At 40.8% G+C, this 21,115-nt stretch overlaps 1 protein-coding gene across 8 annotated transcripts in view; it reads right to left on the reverse strand.

The window, feature by feature from the left end:
• Nucleotides 1-21,115, reverse strand: part of CDK8 (cyclin dependent kinase 8) — a 159,073-nt gene that overhangs the window by 107,930 nt on the left and 30,028 nt on the right. The gene's annotated exons all lie outside the window — the stretch shown is intronic.

Genomic DNA, 21,115 nt, shown 5'->3' on the forward strand with positions numbered 1-21,115 from the left:
GGAAAACACAGATGTATAGTAACCCTATCCCTCAGTGTTTTAAGTCCCGTGGAGTCTGAAAAGAGTGTAGTCCCAGTTCTTGTCTTGGGAGCCCTAGGCACACTCTCAGGGTGCAGATACTGAGAGTTTAGACCACATGGCTGTATGCCCAGTCCCTGGAATTAGGCTGTGTCTACACTGCCACTTTCAGCACTAAAACTTTAATTGTTCAGGGGTGTGAAAAAACACACCCCTGAATAACAAATGTTTTAGCGCTGAAAAGTGCCAGTATAGACAGTGCTTTATTAGTGTTGACCTTTCAGACTCTCTCAGAGCTTCAACACCACACATCCGCAAGAATTCCATCATAGCACCAGCCTTCTGATTTACCTCTACAAGTGGTAAGTGATGCATGTAACAGATATTTTACAATGAAGTCTAACACACTATTGTTCTTTACTTAAATACAGGAAGTACAAATCATATAGAAAACATACATCATGAACACAATCCCCCTCATGCTAGTTCACCACCCTTACTTCAGGAATCTTGTGTTGAGGCAGGCAGGGTTTTGCCCCTCCCCTCACTCCCCACTGCATCAAGCTCCTGCATGAAAAATGATTGAAGATTGCACAAGTAAAGCTGATCCTGTCCTTTATAACCTTCCAGTCTTCTTTATTAGGTCAGTCTGTGGTCAGTCTTAACAGGTGACCAGAGTCCTATCAGATGACACTACTGTCAGGCAACCTTTCCCCCGACAAACCAGCTCTCCAAAGCAGTATCCCAGTCTATTGACCATGTCATTTGTATTTGAAATGATAAACCATCCAAATTTCACAACCCTCTTCTGTCAGCCCTATCCTGTTGGAATACCAGTCCAACATGGAGATAAGAAGTAACCGACAAGGTAAAGAACCCCATACCTCACCTATCTGTATGTATAGGTCTACACTAGAGAGCTTATAGCAGCATGACTGTACTGATGCAGCTGCGCCACTAAGATCTTGTGTAGCCACTCTATGCCAACGGGAGAGAGCTCGCCTGTCGACATAATTAAACCACCCCCAATGAGCAGCAAGAGGAGAAGTTCTCCGGCCAAAATAGCGTTGGTGTCTTCATCTGTGGGGAGCTCGCTTCTGATGATGAGTTTAGAGTGGGGAGGGGTTGTTTGAAGGCTAGATAGGGGGGTTCAGGAAAGATTTTTCAGGATGTGGTCCCCATTGAATATGGGTTGTAATTGTTTGATGCTATCCCATATGGGTTCCAATGTTGTCATTTACCACCCCACTGAGGATGTGTATGGGGTTTTATTTCGGTGTTGAAGCAAGTTCTCTCAGGATGTTTGGGTGGCCTGTTCCATGATGCAATCTACTTCTTTGATGGAGCATCCTTGTTTGGTGAAGGTGATTTTCGATCACTCTATATCTGACCCAATCAGTCGTCATCCTCAAAGGAAACCTGCACAACACCTTCAAAACATGAGTCTGGGAGTGTAAATTCATAACTTTGTTAGACACTAAAAATCATGGACTGAATAAGGGCACTGCATTTATGGCTAATTACAATCTATTACCCATTTTCAACTCCCTCCAGCTGTGGGGTGCTAATGGGCCACCTCACCTTGAATGCTCTCTTGAAATGTGTGTTAACTACCTATGCTAAACAATCTGTTCCACCTTGTATTTAGAAGTGACAGGAAGTTTCCAAGACCTGAGGAGTTCTGTGTAAGTGCCACAGCTTGTCTCTCTCACCAACATAAGTTGGTCCAATAAAAGATTTTATTTTATCCACCTTCTCTATTATCCGGGGACTAACATGGCTACAACACTGCATACACATACTTCAATATCAAACAGAATTCTTAAGTTGTACAGATTCTCCAAATCACCATTGACCAAACGCCAGCTTTTCTTCCCGTCCTCTGGAACTTCTCCAGTTTTCATTATCAGTGGTCCAGACAACTATTGAGCTAATTATTTTAAAGAGACCTGCCTATTTGAGGGACTGTCTTTCTCCCCTAGTAATACTGCCATAATTGCAGTCCACAGAGGAGCTCACACCATAGTCCCTTTTGTTTAAAAGGATCTGAGGTAATGACAGGGCATTCTCCCTTAACTTTGGAATCCTACCCAGTCCAAAAGCAGCCAATATTCAATCAAGATTCAGAGCATGCTGCAAAGCCATTCTCTTTCCTAGACCTCTGGAGAAAAAGGCTTGCACTGAGGGCTGGAATGTGTGTACCACACAGCGCACAGTCAACCTGTGGAACTCTTGGCCTAAGGAGGTTGTGAAGGCTAGGACTATAACAGGGTTTAAAAGAGAACTAGATAAATTCATGGAAGTTAAGTCCATTAATGGCTATTAGCCAGGATGGGTAAGGAATGTTGTCCCTAGCCTCTGTTTGTCAGAGGGCTGAGATGCATGGCAGGAGAGAACACGCTTGATCATTATCTGTTAGGTTCACTTCCTCTGGGGCACCTGGCATTGGCCACTGTCGGTAGACAGAATACTGGGCTGGACGGCACTTTGGTCTGACCCAGTATGGCTATTCTTATGTTCTTATATTCTATTAGTTATTTTCAGTGTGTGCATTAAATATACCCCAAAGAAAATGGAGTAGAAATGGTTAGCAATTCAGCCTGATTTGTGTGTGCATGCAATGCACTCATCTTGGGCTCTACCTCTCAAGAGATTAAACATCGCATAATCACTTCTATCCAACAGTGCTTGTTGATATACAAATTTTTCCATCACTGCAAAATACACCATTAGATAAAAAGTGTTCTCTTAGCTTTCTAAAGAGACATTTCATTTACAAACAGCAGTATGAATTTAAGACCACTTGCTGAACAGAGCTGCTCTTTTTACTTCCTTAACAGTCATTCTTAAACAATCTGCCATGGACTCAACATTGAGGTATTTTTATTTGTAAGAAGGAAGTAAGTTTGACCTTTACTGCACCTCTCACTACACACAGCTGAAACCATACTCACAACCCAGGGTTTAATCCAATCACACCTATATTTGTTTCAGAGTAACTATGACATTTAAACCAAAAGGAGGAAGTGGAAGAAAAAAAAATGAAAGCATTTTTGAGTTAAATAATAAAATACTAAGTGTTATTGACAAGTTGTTTTTATTTTAGTAGTGGTGTAATTTTATTCTATCACTTAACATGTAACAGGAGAAAAATGTAGCTTCTCTAGTTCACTATTGAAAGGAAGACCTAGCTCATGAAAGTATAAATCTATGATCCTCATTGATACACTGGCAGATATAAAATTAATATCTCATTGTCACCCATTATATAAATACATCAAAACTATATCAATGAAAATGGCTATAAAGAGGAAATTTAACAATCATCTTCAGTAATCAAGTAACTTGTGGTTTCCTTTAGCTATGTCTATGAGAATTTCTTCTCTTGCCACATTCTTCACTCACATATCCATACCCTCCAACTCCGTTGATTCAGACCTTCCATGTGCCTTCACAGTACAGAACCATGAACTCATTCTTGCCTCTTCATCCCATATATTTTGCAACAAACCTACTTTGCAGAATTTCCTGTATATGCCAATGTTGTCTACTGCTGAAGTCTTAATTCATACCTTCATCTTCTGTAGTCCTAACCATTGCAACTTCCTCTTCCATAACTTCCAAATTCCAACTCTCTAGATTCTATCATGTACGGAATGCCACTGTTCACTCTTATACGTACAAAGTGGTAGAACCACATATTCCCTTGTTAATCACTGGCAGTCTTTAGTATTATACAGAACACAAATCTAAGGGCTTTCAGTTTAAGAGGGACATACTGAAATAGGATTCAGTGGGAACTCTAGAATGGGAAGAATATGGAACTTTTTTTTTTTAACCTCAAACTCATTTCTTGTGGGCATTGCAGAAGCAGAAAGTTTTTAATAAACTATAAGAAGAAAGCGGCAGTGTGGTGAATTGGGATGAAAAGTTGTATCATCCACAGGGGGCAGCATGGAAGAAGGCACGAAGACTGGAATGGAAGGATCAAATGCGGTGTAGCTCAGAAAAACACAGAATGATTTGATACAGTCCAGATACAGGTTGCAGCAGAGTTCTGTGTGGCCTCAAAGGACAAGAAGTTTAAACATGATGCGGTATGTGACGGAGAGTCAATTATTACAAGATTGAGGGCAGAAGTGAGTGGGAAAGATATGTGATCAAACCAGCAACAATCCACAATGGAACAGAGCTTACTGAACAGGCTCACTGGTGAGAGAAAAACCAAGAAAAACACTGATGCAGTAGGTTCTGAATAACTTTTAGCTTTAATTTGTTATACTGAGTTAAGTATAAATGGAATTAATTTTAGTACCACACTGTTTACTTTAAACCTAAACTTTTACATGTGTATACAAACAGCTCTACAACTAAATTGCATTATACTTATATTTTTAAAGCTAAATCCAACACTTGAAGTGTCCACGGTTATGATGGCAACAGTACATCTTTTACTAAATTCTTTGGATACAATTGCAAAGGGGAGGGGGCGAAGCAACCGTAAAGAAGTAATTAAATCCTTGAAAGAAAAAACTGGAACAAATTAAGCCCAAAAGAAAATTGAAACGAACTGCTTTAGTAATTTTAAAAGTTCTAAACTGAAAAAACCCAAACCAACCAAGGATACCACAAACTCTTGTATTCAGCATTGTACAAAACAAAAAACCTTTCCTGCCTCGAACATTTTATAATCCAAGGCCCCAAATCCTGAAATCTGACCTGTACAAGCAGAAATGTATACCTGCAGAGCATCACTGAATGCAGAGATCTGCTCATATGAATCAGTTTTCAAGATCAAAGCCTAAAAGACAGACACAGCAGAGAAAGGGAGGTAGCTTGATAAAGCACAAGTGTTCTGGAAAGTGGATTGCAAAGTAGTGAGGTAGCGAAATTGGCAGATTACCATGTAATTTAGGTTAGTCAAGACCAAGAAAGACTGAGGAATTCCAGAGATACTCCTATATCTAGTTTGTTTTGGTAACAATAGCAAATTTAATTCAATGTTAATAAATCCAAAGTAGTGCACATTGTGGAAAATTTCAGCTACTCATACACCTCACAAGGATCTATTCTAAATGAAGTGTATCAACTCAAGAAAGGGACTTTAGCATCAGTGTAGACAGCTCAATAAAGACCTCTGCTCATGGTGCAAGTAGTGGTCCAAAAAAGGCCAGCACGATGTTAGGATGCATAAGGAATGGGATGGATAATATAGAAAATGCGCCATTCGGTACTTAAATGGCGTGGCCTCATCTGTAATATACTGAGTAGTGTTGCCTCCTCATCCCACACTCAAAGGAATTAGAGGGGGGTTAGAGACAAAAATGAAATAAAGACATGGGGGGGAAAAACTCAGAAGAAGAGAGACTGAAAAGACTGGAACTGTTCACCTTAGAAAACAGACACACAATAAAAGTATGTAAAATAAACAATGGTAGAAAAGGTCAACTGGAAGCTTCTCTTCCCCCATCTCATAATGCAAGACGACGACGACGACAGTCAGTGAAATTTAGAAGGTGGCAAAGTCAAAACTGATAGAAGGAAATATTTTTTCCACACAGTATAGAACTAAACTCTAGACCTCACTGTCACAAAGTTATTGAGGCCAAGAACTTAACAAGATTCAAAAAGGGATTGGAAACATATGGATACAATAATATCCAAAGATATTAATGGTAACAAATTTTGAAAAAGATTAAACCTCATGCTTCAGGGCTTAAGCCAATATCTGAATAATAGAGATCAGGGTGAGACCTAATGTGCAGGACAGATTATCCCACATCTACCTGTTGTGGGATTCTTATACCTTCCTCTGAAGCAATCTGTTGCCAGCCGTTGTCAGAGACGAGATACTGGACTAGATGGACATCAGTCTGAACCGGTATGGCAATTTATATGTTCCAGAGGCCAGGTGCAGCAATTACACATTTCAAACGTCTGTAAAGAGATTCAACTATAGATAGCAGATTCTTAACTCCTGTAGTGCTAAAGTAACACTTCATGCTGATATAAACAAAAGTATTACATGGTGTACTGCACATTTGAAAAAACCTAATAAAATAAATATCAGACTTAGACATAGCAGCTTTCTTAGAGAACATGGAAACACTATTGCAATTCAGTATCCAAGTTTGTTCACCACTTGAATACCATTCAGCAAAAAGCACAATGGAATTTCTTCGTTCTAGTAAATGTGTTGCACTACATGGCTTGATATAAGGAAAACTCAAACGAGATAAAAAATGTATTTGAGATTGTTTAGTTACAAAATAGAACGGTTTAATTTTATTAAATGTTAACCCAAAGAATAACCGTAATGTACTGGTATTGGAATGCATTACAGGGTTGGCCCGAGATTTTCTAAGCGAGTAGGAGAACTACTACTGCTAAATCCCTTATACTACTTTGGAAGTCTCAGCCACATTTCTTGAATTTGGCTGGAAAGAGATGGGATATTGTGATTATGCATTGCTGCACATCCTGGGAACAAGTGATGTACTACAAGTACAGTTGCTGTCCCGTTTTTTCTCCCCATAGCAAATGCAAGCATTATGCCTGCTGGTATGAACAATGGATAAAATAAGATTGGGCAATGGGAAGACTGGCAGCTCAGAATAAAAAGTTCCAGAAAACAAGCCCATCCCAATCTACAATGCTTTAAGGGTGGAAAGGGGGGGAGGGGGAGGAGTGATGAAAGCTGATTATTTTCATTCATATTTCTAAGTGTGCCATTTTGCTTATCTAGTTGTATTTCACTTATGTGGGGGCTGTGGTCTTATTTTCCCTTAGTGCATTTGTATAGATCATATTTGCCTGACAGACATTTTGGTTCTTAAAGTGAATGAGCTAATAAATCTATATGAGTAAAGGCATTCAGACCCGAGTCCGTCACTCCATCCTTTAAATATGTAGGATTATCCAAGATGTTTAAGTTTGCTGCAATGCCTATAAGCAACAGGGTGAATTAAGGACATGGTGATATCTTTAATGCTGAGTTACCCTGCTTTTTGTGATATAATTTATTAAGACTGTTTTCAGAATCCATTTTCAGTAATAAATGCCATAGAAATACTGTACTTGCAGAAAAGAACAGTTCACATTCCAGTTGCAAGTCATGAATTTCTTGACCTGATCATGCAGGTACCAACCTAAAAGTCTGAACAAAAAAAAAAAAAAAAAAAACACAGAAGCTTAAAACATTAGTCACACACACACTTTACGATACCAATTGGTAACTGCTACAAAAATGGCTTATTTCTGTAAAGAAATACACACAACAGTCTAAATGCTGCAGGGAGAAAAAATGTTACTCAATGCTACAATCACACTTATCCCAAAGCAGACTATGCACTTACCAAACCTCCTTTGGAAACAGTTTGCAAACCTCAAATCCCATAACAAATGGAAACATGGAATGCAGAAGTAGAAAATCAGTGAAGATAGACAGCTAAAACATTCAAACCCCATTCAGGAAAACAAAACACTTAGATCAGAACAGCATGCTTGCTCATAAGCAACCAAATATTTTACAAAAACAATGAGGCATCCAATGGCACCTTAAAGACTAAGATTTATTTGAGCATAAGCTTTCGTGGGCAAAACCCCCCTTTTTCAGATGCATGGAGTGAACATTACAGATACTGTCATAAATATATATTGGCACATGAAGAGAAGGGAGTTACCTTACAAGTGGAGAACCAATGTTGAAGGCCAATTTAGTCAGGGTGGATGTTGTCCACTCCCAATAATTGATGAGGAGTACACCTCCTCATCAATTATTGGGAGTGGACAATATCCACCCTGACTACACCTCCTCATCAATTATTGGGAGTGGACAACATCCACCTTGACTAAATTGTACAGTAATTTGTTTTTGTCTCTGCTGCCTGATTGAATACTTCCAGTTTCAAACGAGGTGTGTATGTCTGACCCGTCAGTTCATAACGCCAGTGTTTGTAAGTCTGAGGTTCTACTGTAATATAAGAAAGTACTTCTTCACACAATGCAGTCAGTCAATCTGTGGAACTTGTTGCCAATGGGTGCTGTAAAGGCCAAAAATATAACTGATTTCAAAAAAGAATTAGATAAGTTCATGGAGGACAGGTCCATCAATGGTTATTAGCAAAGATGGTCAGGGATACAACCCCATGCTCTGGGCATCCCAAAACCTCTGACTGCCAGAAGCAAAGACTGGATGGCATATAGATCACTTGATAAACTGCCCTGTCCTGTTCATTCCCTCTGAAGCACCTGGCACCAACTATTATCAGAAGACAAGATACTGGGCTATATGGACCACTAGTCTTACCAATATGGCAGTCCTTATCTTAAAACATGCATGTATTACTATTACCCCATCTGGTACATCTAGTTAAATTAAAATTATAAGCTCTATGGGGCAGGGACAGTATGTCTGAACAGCATCTACCATAATGGTGCCCCCAAATCTGCTGGTATCCCCTAAGCACTACTATAAAAAACAGCACTGTTGTATTTTAATACTGATGTTTGAAGTGAATTAGAGTAAGTTTCTTTAGCCATAATTATATTTAGACAGACACAAATGGAGAGCACCCACTAGATTAGATGTACTCATTCCAAAACAAAACAGCTTTGGCTTTTTTTGGACCTTCTCTCCTTTGAGGTATGGAGAAATAGCCAGGTTGGCCACCATGACACATTTTGAGAGCTGTCAAGAATACAGATATCCACTGATAGACACAGAAAGCTAGACCACTTGGTTGCATAACAGAGAAGCTATTAAAGGAATGGTAAAGTGACAGGTTGGACTAAGCCACACTGAAGAAGCCAGTAGGAAGGCAGATTCAGCAAACACTGTCTGTCCGTTACTGTAAAAGCAAAAGTTCTAGTTTCTAAAAATCAAATTAATTAAAAGTTCCGAGAAGCACATGGGAGGAAACTTTCACACTCTTAAAACTGTCGAAGTTCATATTCTCACCAAAACATGCTCTTTTGGATAGAGGCAGAGCAGATTGGGGTCACAATATGGTGCTGCAGAAAAACCAAGTCTGATTTCAAAAGGAGAAGTGAGGTAGCCTAAACTGCCTCTATTGTGATGGAATGAACAGGATACTACTCATGAGTTAGACAAGGCCAGTAGGTAGACAAGTATCAGTAAATTAAGCCAAATTGAGACCCAAAATCAGAAAGCATGGAAATGCAGAATTTTAAGAGGAGGGAAACAGCAGGGCTGAGCTGTATAAGGTTCTCAGGGTTTCCCCACACCAGGACCCTTCCACCCATTTTACACTAAGGGAAAGACAAGATGGTCCTGACCCTCAACACCAATTTGCCACACCCATGTGGGTCACAAACCCCAGGTTGAGAACTCACAGCATAAGGCAAATCAGCTGCTGGAGCTGTGGGGACAGGGAGAACACGGCAGGGAGTAGGAGTGAAGGGCACTCCCAAAATCCTTGATTATTGGAGGCAGAGAAGGCTCCAATACCTCCTCCTCCAGTAGATAGGAGGAAAGTAGCAGGCACACCAAGTGATGTAGACTATGATGGAGTTCTTTGTGGAGTAGTAGCACTAACTTCTGAATACCAAGAGATATAGCCATCCTTTTCAGGAGCTCTTGATAGACTTTGTACCAGGGAGGAAGCTTCCGATATGAAAGCCTCATCCAGTGATGAGGATGATATTCAGTGGAGGCTGATCATGCACTGCAGAGGTAGACAGTTGTTCCAAGGCACGTGAGGGAAGGTCCAGCAAATCTGTGTCTGGAGACTGTTTGGTACCAAACACTTGTGGTCTCTCATAACTGAGCAGGAAAGCCTCCCTTCTTGGCTACCAGCTTCTATGAGGAAGCAGAGATGTCAATCTCAAAGCCGGAGGCATCCCCTAAGGCATCCAATACAGCCAGTGAGCAGGCCGATACGGTACCGGAGCCCAGTTGTATGAATTCCTGGATTTGTTCTTGACAGAGCATCTTCTGAAAGTATGGAAATGGATTTTGGAAGAAGGCCATGGACTCTCTGAAGTGGGAGACTCAGGAACCCACTTCAGGCTCTGACAAGGAGAAAAAAAAAAAAAAGTATTCCAGAGGCCAGAGTGGTGCAGTAACAGGACAAGTACTCAGAGACTGGCACCTGAACCTATGTCAAGACTGCAGTGCCAGCAGCAGCAAAGGCTTCTAGCTATTGGCAACATGCAAGGAGTTTGAACTAGTATTGGGAGCCTAGACAATTACTCAAAAAGAAGAACAGGAGTACTTGTGGCACCTTAGAGACTAACAAATTTATTAGAGCATAAGCTTTCGTGGACTACAGCCCACTTCTTCGGATGCATATAGAATGGAACAAGAATTAATGGACACAAATCTGACATCAGGAATCAAAATACTCAAAAACCAGTAGGAGAACACTTTAACCTGTCTGGTCATTCAGTGACAGACCTGCGGGTGGCTATATTACAACAGAAAAACTTCAAAAACAGACTCCAACGAGAGACTGCTGAGCTAGAATTGATATGCAAACTAGACACAATCAACTCCGGTTTGAATAAGGACTGGGAATGGCTGAGCCATTACAAACATTGAATCTATCTCCCCTTGTAAGTATTCTCACACTTCTTATCAAACTGTCTGTGCTGGGCTAGCTTGATTATCACTTCAAAAGTTTTTTTTCCTCTTAATTAATTGGCCTCTCAGAGTTGGTAAGACAACTCCCACTTGTTTATGCTCTCTGTATGTGTGTATATATATCTCCTCAATATATGTTCCATTCTATATGCATCCGAAGAAGTGGGCTGTAGTCCACGAAAGCTTATGCTCTAATAAATTTGTTAGTCTCTAAGGTGCCACAAGTACTCCTGTTCTTCTTTTTGCGGATACAGACTAACACGGCTGCTACTCTGAAACTAGACAATTACTGAAGAGGCTGATGAGTGCTGTACCGGTCCTAAGACTAATGGGGCCACAACAGACCCAGAAGCTGGTGCCGATGACCAAGGCACATGCAACAGTTCTGGTAGAGGGCCTTCACCCTGAATCTGCAGCAATGGCAATAATGAAAGGCACAATAGATCTCTTGTAGCCACATAGGCCTCTGGCATTGTTGGCACTGAAGAGGAAGATTTCCCACTGTAAGCAGCAATGACGGATCTACTGCCATCTCCGATGAAGTAGCTAGCCTCAATGGTCCTGGAGTGGGAATTGGAGTCAACGGCTCACCCTTTGAAAGCTACTGTGAGCCAGGACCAATGAGCTGCAAGCCGAAGTGGCCTGTCATTGCAGAGGAGTCCTGTACCGAAGGCCTCAAAAGAGTCAATGCCTTCTTCTTTTTATAAGTTTCAAAGGACAAGAACGGATCGAGTTCTTATGCCTCAAAGAGGATGGTCCCAGGGAAGGGGGATTTCCCACAGCCTCTGTAGGCTGGCATAGTCGGGAGCACTGCTAGGAGTGGTTGATGAACTCCCTTTTACCAACAAAGGAGAACCAGTTGAATAATAGCCTCCATGAAAATATATCTAAGGTGCTCGTCTCTGCTTCTTCATTGTAAATTTGAAACCCCAGCCGATCAAACACTTGTCTCTAAAGCGTATGGATGAAGGTCACATTAAACAGCAAGAGTCAGGATCACAAGCAGGCATCAGCTTATGACAGCAGAGCTTAAAACCAGGGGAACCTATGCCAAGGTTCCTCAGTACCAGGCAAGGTACTTTCCCTGGAGGTCTGCCAGATCCAGGGAAAATAAGAAAAAAAATGTCCAGAAGACAAAAATTTCACTAGGAAAAAAGCTAACTATAAGCAACTTTGTTGAGAGGAACAAGACTGTAAAAGACAAACGCTACAACTACTGACAGATAACTGTAAGAAGGAACTGATAGATGGGTGGGGCTGTTCCACCCATTACACCCTCAGCTGAGAGCATAAGGAAGCCAGAGCACATAAAGGCCCTCTTGGTACCACTAGGGAAAACTCCCCAGCACCACTGCACAAAACAAACACACACACCCTACAGCATCATGGACATATACAAGCCCTTAAAGAAAAAAAAAGATCTACAGGATGGACTTTTTGAAGAGCCTCAGAATTTAGCCATGCTAGAGGGACACCAGTCATCTCAAACGGTTCTAAAATTCAGATTTTGTAGAAGCAAGGTTTTACCAGAGTATCAAACAAGAGTTTCCATGGATTTAAATTTCAACTGACTTTCTTAAACATTTCTCTACAGTAATTGCAACCAAGTACTTAATCATTAGACACTTAAGAGTAAAACAAGCAAAATTTCTTTGTTTACTTTTTTACTTTTCCTCTGCATAGGCAAATATCAAATATTGAGAAGGAGACTTTTGAAATATTCAGTTTTAGTACTTTAAGTTGTAATATGATAAAAATTGGTTTACAATACCATTTAAATAGTCAGAGTCCAGTGAACACAAGAGTTTATCAGATATACCAATACAAAACTGTAGTTTCTTCAGCGTGTATCAGACAAATTTTCTGACTTCGATGCATTTAAATATTAGTTTAAGAACTTTGCTTTAAACATGTTAATAAGTAATTGATATGCCAGTCAGAGTGAAATTAAGATAAACCTGAACTAGGAAGACAATTGAGTCATTCCACTGGGAATCTTTGAAGTTAATTGGACAACAACTGACTGTTCGTAATAGCTAAACAAGCTGGCTGGACTATGTCAAACAGGCATGTATTAGGGTGAGGGTTTGTTTGCTTTTTTAAAAAACCATCCCCTCCCTACACAAGAAATTATTAAAGCACTAAATATTAATATTTCTTAAATAGAAAATATGAAACATCCTGGACATGATCAGCAGAATAGCTGTCCACAGTTGTTCACCTAGCAAGGAACAGGTAGTGCATTATCAGCTCTGCCAGCAAAAGGAATCATGAATTCAATGGGCAACTGAAAAAAAGCTGATTCTTGGCTCACACAGTCTCTGGCTCAGCATCTTAGAAGAGATGAAGTCACTTTCAAATTTAACATAAGACATCCCAAAGGAACTCTGATCTGAAGATCAAAGTGTTCTTATAGAAAGCCTTCTCTTCCAATATAACTCAGATTTTATATAAAAGATTAGCATAAAAATCCTTAATTTTTTAAATCAAAACTTAATTTTTATGAATCAAAGGAATGAAACATTCCTTGCTCATAAAACTACCAGTTCTGTTATTTCAAGTGGTCATTTCTGTAAACTCCAGTAAAAATTGTTAGATGACCCATCAGAAATAGAAAGTCTAAAAAACACATCAAGACAAGACAAAGTTAAGTGAATTGTCAATTCAACCAATAAATTAAAGACCAAGAACAAGAAATTCAAGTTCTCCCTAGATCATCAAGATAATCTATTTCTCTCTTTATCAGGTTGCAAGGTCTGTAGTAACTGGAGTATCTTTCCTTCAAATCAAATGCTTTAGTGTTCATCTCTATACCCAAAAAGAGAAGGTTGATGCCTACAATCTGTGAGAAACACTACAGTAACAAACCAGTGAGTATGTATGATGCTTATCCACGGTTGATAAATTCTGAGGAGAAACTGGAACTTATTAGCTCTTCAGAGACAGCAGTCATGCCATGTGTTTGAAGACAACCACTTGCCCACCTTTGATTCTCTTTTAGAGCAAAGAGAAAATAATAAATATCCTCTGTGACAGTGTGTATAAACCCCCCCACCACCAGGAAAGAAGGGATTAAGGAGCAACTTTGGGCCCACACAGCCCCATCTGCTACACCGGAGAGGCATGCTAATCTTGGAGGAGCCTTAAAAAGGGAGAAGCTCAGTGCGGAAGGGCCCAGCCTGGGGAGGTGGACATACCTCTTATCTTCAGTTCCCAGGAGAGGAGCACAGTAGAGAACCAAGCTAGCTAGGCCCTGGTGCAGGACTCCCCACCCCACACCCAACTGAGAATAGGAGTTCCTTGGGGGAAAAGGTGGTTGCATTTTAGGAAGCAAGTGAGGTCTGACCAGACAGACCTTAACTTGCCACAACCATCCCTGAGCTAGAATCCAGGGCAGAGGGAGGGACTGGCTCCCCTTCAGCCTCACCAGGAGGACTAGCCAGAAGACCCCCCAAACCCAAGGGTCAGCAGGATTATTGGGCCTGGACCAGGACCATCAACCTGGTATAAGGGCCTGAGACTACTTGTGAAAACAATGGTTTGCCACAAAAGGGGTCCGAGACCAAAGATGCCCTGGCCAGAGGGCCAAGTCACATAGCAAAAAGGGGACCACTAGCAGGCCTGGGCAGCAGGACTACAAAGAATGGAACCATGAAATGCTGCTGTAGGCTTCAAGGCAGCACACCAGATGGTGAGTCACTTTGCCACGCAGTACCAACATAGTACATATAAATAAGACACCTAACTGAGACAAACTGTTTTCTTCTACATTTAGGAGAAGTGCCTATACACTACTCTCTGAGGACAATCATACCAGATGCTGGACATCCTGGCCCCATCCACTCAAGCATTTATGCACATGCTTAAGTTCCTCTGAAGCAATAGCATGGGAGCACATGCAACACATGAGATGTAAGGAAAGCTTGCTATCATACAAGAGTATTTTAAAAATCAATTTCTAGATGTGTGGTGAAACACTCGAAAGAGGGTAAGCCAATTCTTAAGTTGACAAGTACATCTCTACCCCGATATAACGCGACCCAATATAACACGAATTCTGATATAACGCGGTAAAGCAATGGTCCGGGGGGGTGCAGGGCTGCGCACTGCGGTGGATCAAAGCAAGTTTGATATAACGCGGCTTCACCTAGAACGCGGTAAGATTTTTTGGCTCCCAAGGACAACGTTATATCGAGGTAGAGCTGTAATAGTATCCTGTCATTAGGATCACTGATCAGCCATGAGAGTCAGAGGTAAAAAACGTCATCATTAGTTGCATAGGTTATCACTCATGATTCTAGGAGTGTTGAGCTGAAGTTCTGGAATATACCAAAACATTCCACATCATCTCCTTGTAGCTGAATTAAGCTTCTTATCAAGAGACCAGGTGGGTGAGATAATACCTTTTATTGGACCAACTTCTGTTGGGGAGAGAGAAGCTTTTGAGCTTACATGGAGCTCTTCAAGTCTGTAAGCTCGGAAGTTTCTTTCTCTCTCTCTCACTAACAGAAGTTGGTCCAGTAAAAGACACTACCTCACCAACTTTGTGTTTCTAACATTCTGGGACCATGGCTACGACGACACTTCTTATCAAAGCATTTTGATATTTCACCTGCACTCTTAGTTACTATTTTTTTTTAAACATAGCATAAAGATTCAGATTCAAAAATACTTTGATTTTTGAAACAGCCAACTTAGAGTTGTTTTCACTAGAAGCATAGCAACAATTGAAAATACACCTCTACCCCGATATAACGCGACCCGATAGAACACAAATTCGGACATAACGTGGTAAAGCAGTGCTCCAGGGGGCGGGGCTGCACACTCCGGCGGTTCAAAGCAAGTTTGAAATAACACAGTTTCATCTATAATGCGGTAAGATTTTTTGGCTCCCGAGGGCAGCGTTATATCAGGGTAGAGGTGTATTTTCCCAATAGGGTATTAAGTTATTTGAGTACTTTGCAGATTACTAGATAAAACAAGCTCCAGGTTGCTTTATTAAATCACACAACAGTTTTAGCACTATTTTCATTCAAAAGTAATACATAACTATCTTACATAACCATATGTCTTTCATAAGGAGAAAATATTGCTGCATTTAATTAGTGGTTTCAGTTTTCCTTCCTCAAGGAGCTTATAAGTTGCAAAAACATTACATGTTTATAGCAGTCACTCCAGAAACTTGGAGGAGAATATAAATAAAGTTGTATAAGGATTGCACGAAGCTCAAAAACTCTGAAAGAAAGTCAAGCTAGTAAAAAGATTTAGAAACATTTATCGGGTTATTTGTATTTAAATGCACTCCCCACTAGTAATTTCCAAACCCATTTTATTTATCCTGTGTTTTACTCATATTGGAGAAAACCGCAAGTTTATGCTTTAAAGAAAGGGCTCTCATTAGTGAATTTAAAAATCAGAAGTTTTAAAATGTTACTCTGCCAACATGCTACTGTTCAGTTTAGTGCTCTTCTAAAGGAGAAGTTTGCCTCAGTTATTTGACAAAGTGGTGTCCCTTTTTCTTTTCTTTTTTTTTTAATCATGAGACTTGCAAGTGTAGCTGCAGTCTTAATTCCATATACACTTGATATACAGAGGAACTTCCACTTGATACCAATGGGAACTGAATGTACAGAGTAATTTTCCTCTCCTCCTTACTTTATATAACCCACAGGAATAGGTAGTATTGCAATGATGGATTGCTATGCTTGACCCTGCTGGTTTTTGTGATACTTTACTGAAGCAGATTCAGGTAAACTTTTAAAACTAAAGTTAACATAAGAGTGAAGAATACAATCTGTAAAGATTACTTGTGCATTTATTTCAGTATTAAAACAATTTTTTTTACTCTGCCCCTAAACGTGCAGATTGTGTCCCAGATTATTTATTTGGACAGTGCCTAACATTCACTGGAGAAGTTAGGGAAGGGGTAAACTGGAGGTCTTACCAGCCAAGTATGGGACAGTTTGAATTCTTAGGAGCCAGGAAGGTGTGGAAGGCGGTTTGGAGTTATGGGATAAGCACATTTGCTGGATGTTTCTGCTAACATGATTAGACTTGAAGCAGTCAATATGACATTTCAAATATAATTAGACTTCAGAATTAACAATTGGAGATTAAAAAAAAAAGACTGGGACAATATCCTCAAAGTTATTGCTTCAAGTTATATGCAGACTCAGAAAGCTAACACTGCATAATTTTAAGTGTGGTTCACTTTTAGTAATGTTTATTACAATAATGCTCAATCAAGAATGGACTCCCGTTGTGCCAGACACTATACTAACAAAGCATTAGGCATTCCTGTGCTAAAGGGCTTGCAATTTAAAGAGACGAACATAAGCAACCAGTCAAGTACTGTACAATTTCTCCATACTTACCACCCTCATAACTACCCCCTCCTCCATTCTCCTCTGCCCTTCTATCAATCTACTTCATAGCCCTGATTTACCCCCAAGTGTCCTCCCATTTTGCACCCAACTCAGCCTCACTCTGGCTGTAGAAGATTTTTAAAAAGCCTGCCAAAACTGTGCTCCCAACCACTTCCATCCCCAGCAGGTCAGGGTCATGGAACCTCACTGCTGCTCCCAAGGGCAGGGGACCCACATGGTCTCTCTCTTTCCCCAAAAGGGATGTAAAAGTTATATTTGCGAGTAAGCGTGCACGAAGTGCACTCAAATATAACAGCAACATATATACAACCCTCACCACCATACTCTCGGAACACTAAGCCCTTTGAATAAGATTTAGCGAAAAGAGTATCTTAAGATGTTGTTAGATGAATGAACACCTGATAATGTGAAGAAATTTTGAGAGCAATGAGTTAGAAAACCAAACACTAGATGCACTAATTAAAAATATAAGAAGTCAACTATTTTCACGTTAGAACTCCTGCATGGTTAGTATTACCAGAAACCCAAGGAAGGAAATAATTTCTCACTCCTCTTAGCTCAGCTGAGAAAGAAAGGAAGATTATATGGGGCGCAGGGATGGAAGGGATACAGTGAACTTTTGCCAGTAATTAGATATCCTTCAGAATGGGGGATGGGATGGGGGGAGTTGGAGGAGTTAGAGCTGCATAGTGAAAAATAAAAGAGGTAAGTTTTCTCTAACATTCCAGCTATTTAAAAAATAATCACTTTGTCTGAAGTGACAATTCTACTCTTCTCTGTATAGACTGGGGTAGGCAACCTATGGCAGGTGTGCCAAAGGCGGCACGCGAGCTAATTTTCAGTGGCACTCACACTGCCCGGGTCCTGGCCACCGGTGCGGGAGGCTCTGCATTTTAATTTAATTTTAAATGAAGCTTCTTAAACATTTTAAAAACCTTATTTACTTTTCCTACAACAATAGTTTAGTTATATATTATAGACTTATAGAAAGAGACCTTCTAAAAACGTTAAAATGTGTTCCTGGCACGCGAAACCTTAAATTAGAGTGAATAAATGAAGACTCGGCACATCACTTGCCGACCCCGGTATAGATGTTACATTCAGCTTGTGACAGTGTTAGCCCTGCTTCACCAGAGGACATACATAAAAGGGGATATCACCTTCTTACCCTGAATTCAGTACTATTACTATTGGGGTGGGGGAAGATTTCCAATGCATCTTTTCTCCAATTAGTCACTTCCACACACATTGTAGTTCTAGATTACTTTATGGAATATTCCTGGAGATAATGCTCTGGTGAGAAAGTAGGGGAATGATTGTTTGAGGCTACATGTTTCCCCACTGCACCGCACCCACCACCTTTAAAACAAAAGTGGTGAACTGGAAGAACAGTTTATCACCCTGGCCTTATCCATCTCACTCTGCCAGATACTGAATTTGGCAATGACCAAGGGATGTGGCCAAGCCAAGTCTTAATAACCACCTAGGGTACTTGCAGGAAGAGAGATTCATCCCAAATGTCTTGAAACGGGAAAATTAAAAATAAATAAATAAATAGTCTGCCTGGCTTTTGGCATATGTGCTAGCACAGCAAACGTTCTATAAGCTCAGAAATAAGCTACCTTCCTTACTAGATATCACAAACAGGTTCTGTAAGCCAAATTCTATCCTCATACTTTTTGCAACCCCAGTGTGTTACAATTTTGCCCTTGGTAATACCTCTGCAATCTCTTTGTATCGAATGAGTCTGCACAAGTATAAGTAGTTCTAACTGGTCATTGGTAAACAACCGTGATACATAAGAAGGAACAGAATCTGGCTCAGTCTCATATTGCACAGATGACACAGCTAACTGCAGTTAAAAAAAAAAAAAAAGTAGAAGTCTTACTTTATTCACTAATGTAAGCAGATATGGCCAGATAACCAATAGACAGTTCTCTGTGTAAAGATTATGCTATTTTTCAGAGTACAACCACACTTTAAGACAACTCCCAAACCGGCAAAACGGCAGACTTTTACATCACTAACATATTCTGTACCTTCTTATGTATCACAGTTGTTTGTAAAGTTGGAATTAGAGCTAATTACACCTGTGCAAAGACATCAAAGACAATGAGGTTGCAAAGGTATCACTGAGGGCATAGTTTACTTCGCTCATACTTCTGGTACAGTCAGCACAATTTTTCAAAAGCATATACGGTTTCAAACATGTAAGAATGCTGTCAGACTGAGCCTTAGCTTAGACGTAAGTGGCTCTTTCTAGGGCTGCAAAACCCTGAAAGAGAAAAAAAAAGGTAGCTACACACCAGGGGGCAAAAGGTGGTGCCAAGTGATATCATTGATTATCAGACATTTTTGGACTCTGGACTTCTTTAATTCTATAAGTTATACAAATCAACTTAACTGAGGGGCTAGTCTACACTGGCAGCGCTTTAACATGGCTTGTGTGGTCGCGGCACAGTGCTGGGTTAGAATCTCCCAGCACTCAAAAAAAAAAAAAAAAAAAAAAAAAATCACCTCCACAAGGGGTGTAGCTAACAGCGCTGGTGCACTGTCTACACTGGCGCTTTACAGCGCTGAAACTTGCTGCACTCAGGGGGGTGTTTTTTCACACCCCTGAGCGAGAAAGTTGCAGCACTGTAAATTGCTAGTGTAGACAAGCCCTAAGTTAACTCATTCTTTTCACTACTTTATTCTAATATCACTGTTTTGCACATGAGGTGTGAAGGGTAGACAGGGTGGAATGTTTTTGGAAGAGAGATTACATTTGTTTGGGTGACCTTAACTATGCATTTCCACATCCTTCAATGGGTGCATGTGGTTTTTTCAAACCTTAGCTTTGAATACTTAGTCTTTCACTTGTTGTTTGATAGAGTTACTATGTTCTCTTAAGGATTTTACCCTTTCAATAACTGATATTAGCAGCCTTAACTCTGGCTTAACATTTTTTCCTTGGGTACCAGAGTTGAGAAGCTATGTAGTTTTGCTATACTAGCACTTGGTGACCAGGCTGCTTAAGACGCAATTTGATGGAGATTGCTGACTCAGAATAAGCCTGTGCACTAAATATTACATATCACCTCTGAAGATTCCTAGTATGCCTGTGTGATGAGTGTCTATCCCACACAGGGCTGGAAGGGGTTAAGGTGGCCAGGTAGACCTATTAACTCTACAGACTGCAACTGGAGAAAAAGCCAGGGAACAAGGAATGATTGCAAGCAGGCTCAGTTGGGAAGGAAGAGACTGGGCCTATAAAGCCAGAAAGCTGGCAACAGACTGGGGCAGCAGTCACTCCCTGGGAAGAGGGAGGAGGGTTTGGAGCTGGTACTCCGGGGCGGGAGGAGTACCAGAAGAGTAGGAAGCAGTCCAGGGAAGGAGCAGTGAGGGCTGGAAGAGCAAAGCCCAGAATTGCTGGGCTGAGGGTCCCTGGACTGAGGGTGGGCCTGCATTCCCCAACCAGCCATTGAAAGAGTGGCACCTGAGGCAGTGAATGGGATGGCTGAAGGAAAGCTTTTAATAAATCCCAGAAAGGGGGAACGCTGTGTGACCTGGTCAGAGTCATGAAAAGAACACTGCAGTTCTTGGAATGAGGGGGGACCAGACCAGAGACAGACAGACAGAGTGGTGGCATGCAAAATCTAATCCCCAGACCAGACAAGAGGAAATGCCAAACTATCAGTGAGTGGAGCACCCCATGACAGCCTGCTAGCTGAGAGAGTGTGTGTAAGGCTATATCTACATGGGGATAAAAAAAAAACATGTCTGGCCAAGGTCAGCTGACCAGACTTGTGGGGTTTGGGCTCCAGAGCTCAAAAAAATGTTGTGTATGGGTTCAGCTGGGACCTTGCGAGGGTGGAGGCTCCAAAGCTCAGGCTGGAAAGATCCTCACAGCAATTTTTAGCCATGCAAGCCTGAGTCAGCTGACTCAGGCCAGCCACAGCTCTTTTACCCCTGTGTGGACATACCCTAAGAATGGAAACCTAACAATTAGTCACTTGCTTGGAAGTGCAAAGTACTTAACATTAAGACAGCAATTTGGCAAAGTTCAGATTTCAACATCTTAAAAGACATAAGGGAAAATTTCAATAAAACAGAAAACTAAATGCCT

This window comes from Chrysemys picta, chromosome 1 (genome assembly GCF_011386835.1).
Source record: "Chrysemys picta bellii isolate R12L10 chromosome 1, ASM1138683v2, whole genome shotgun sequence".
Classification (NCBI taxonomy): Eukaryota; Metazoa; Chordata; order Testudines; family Emydidae; genus Chrysemys; species Chrysemys picta.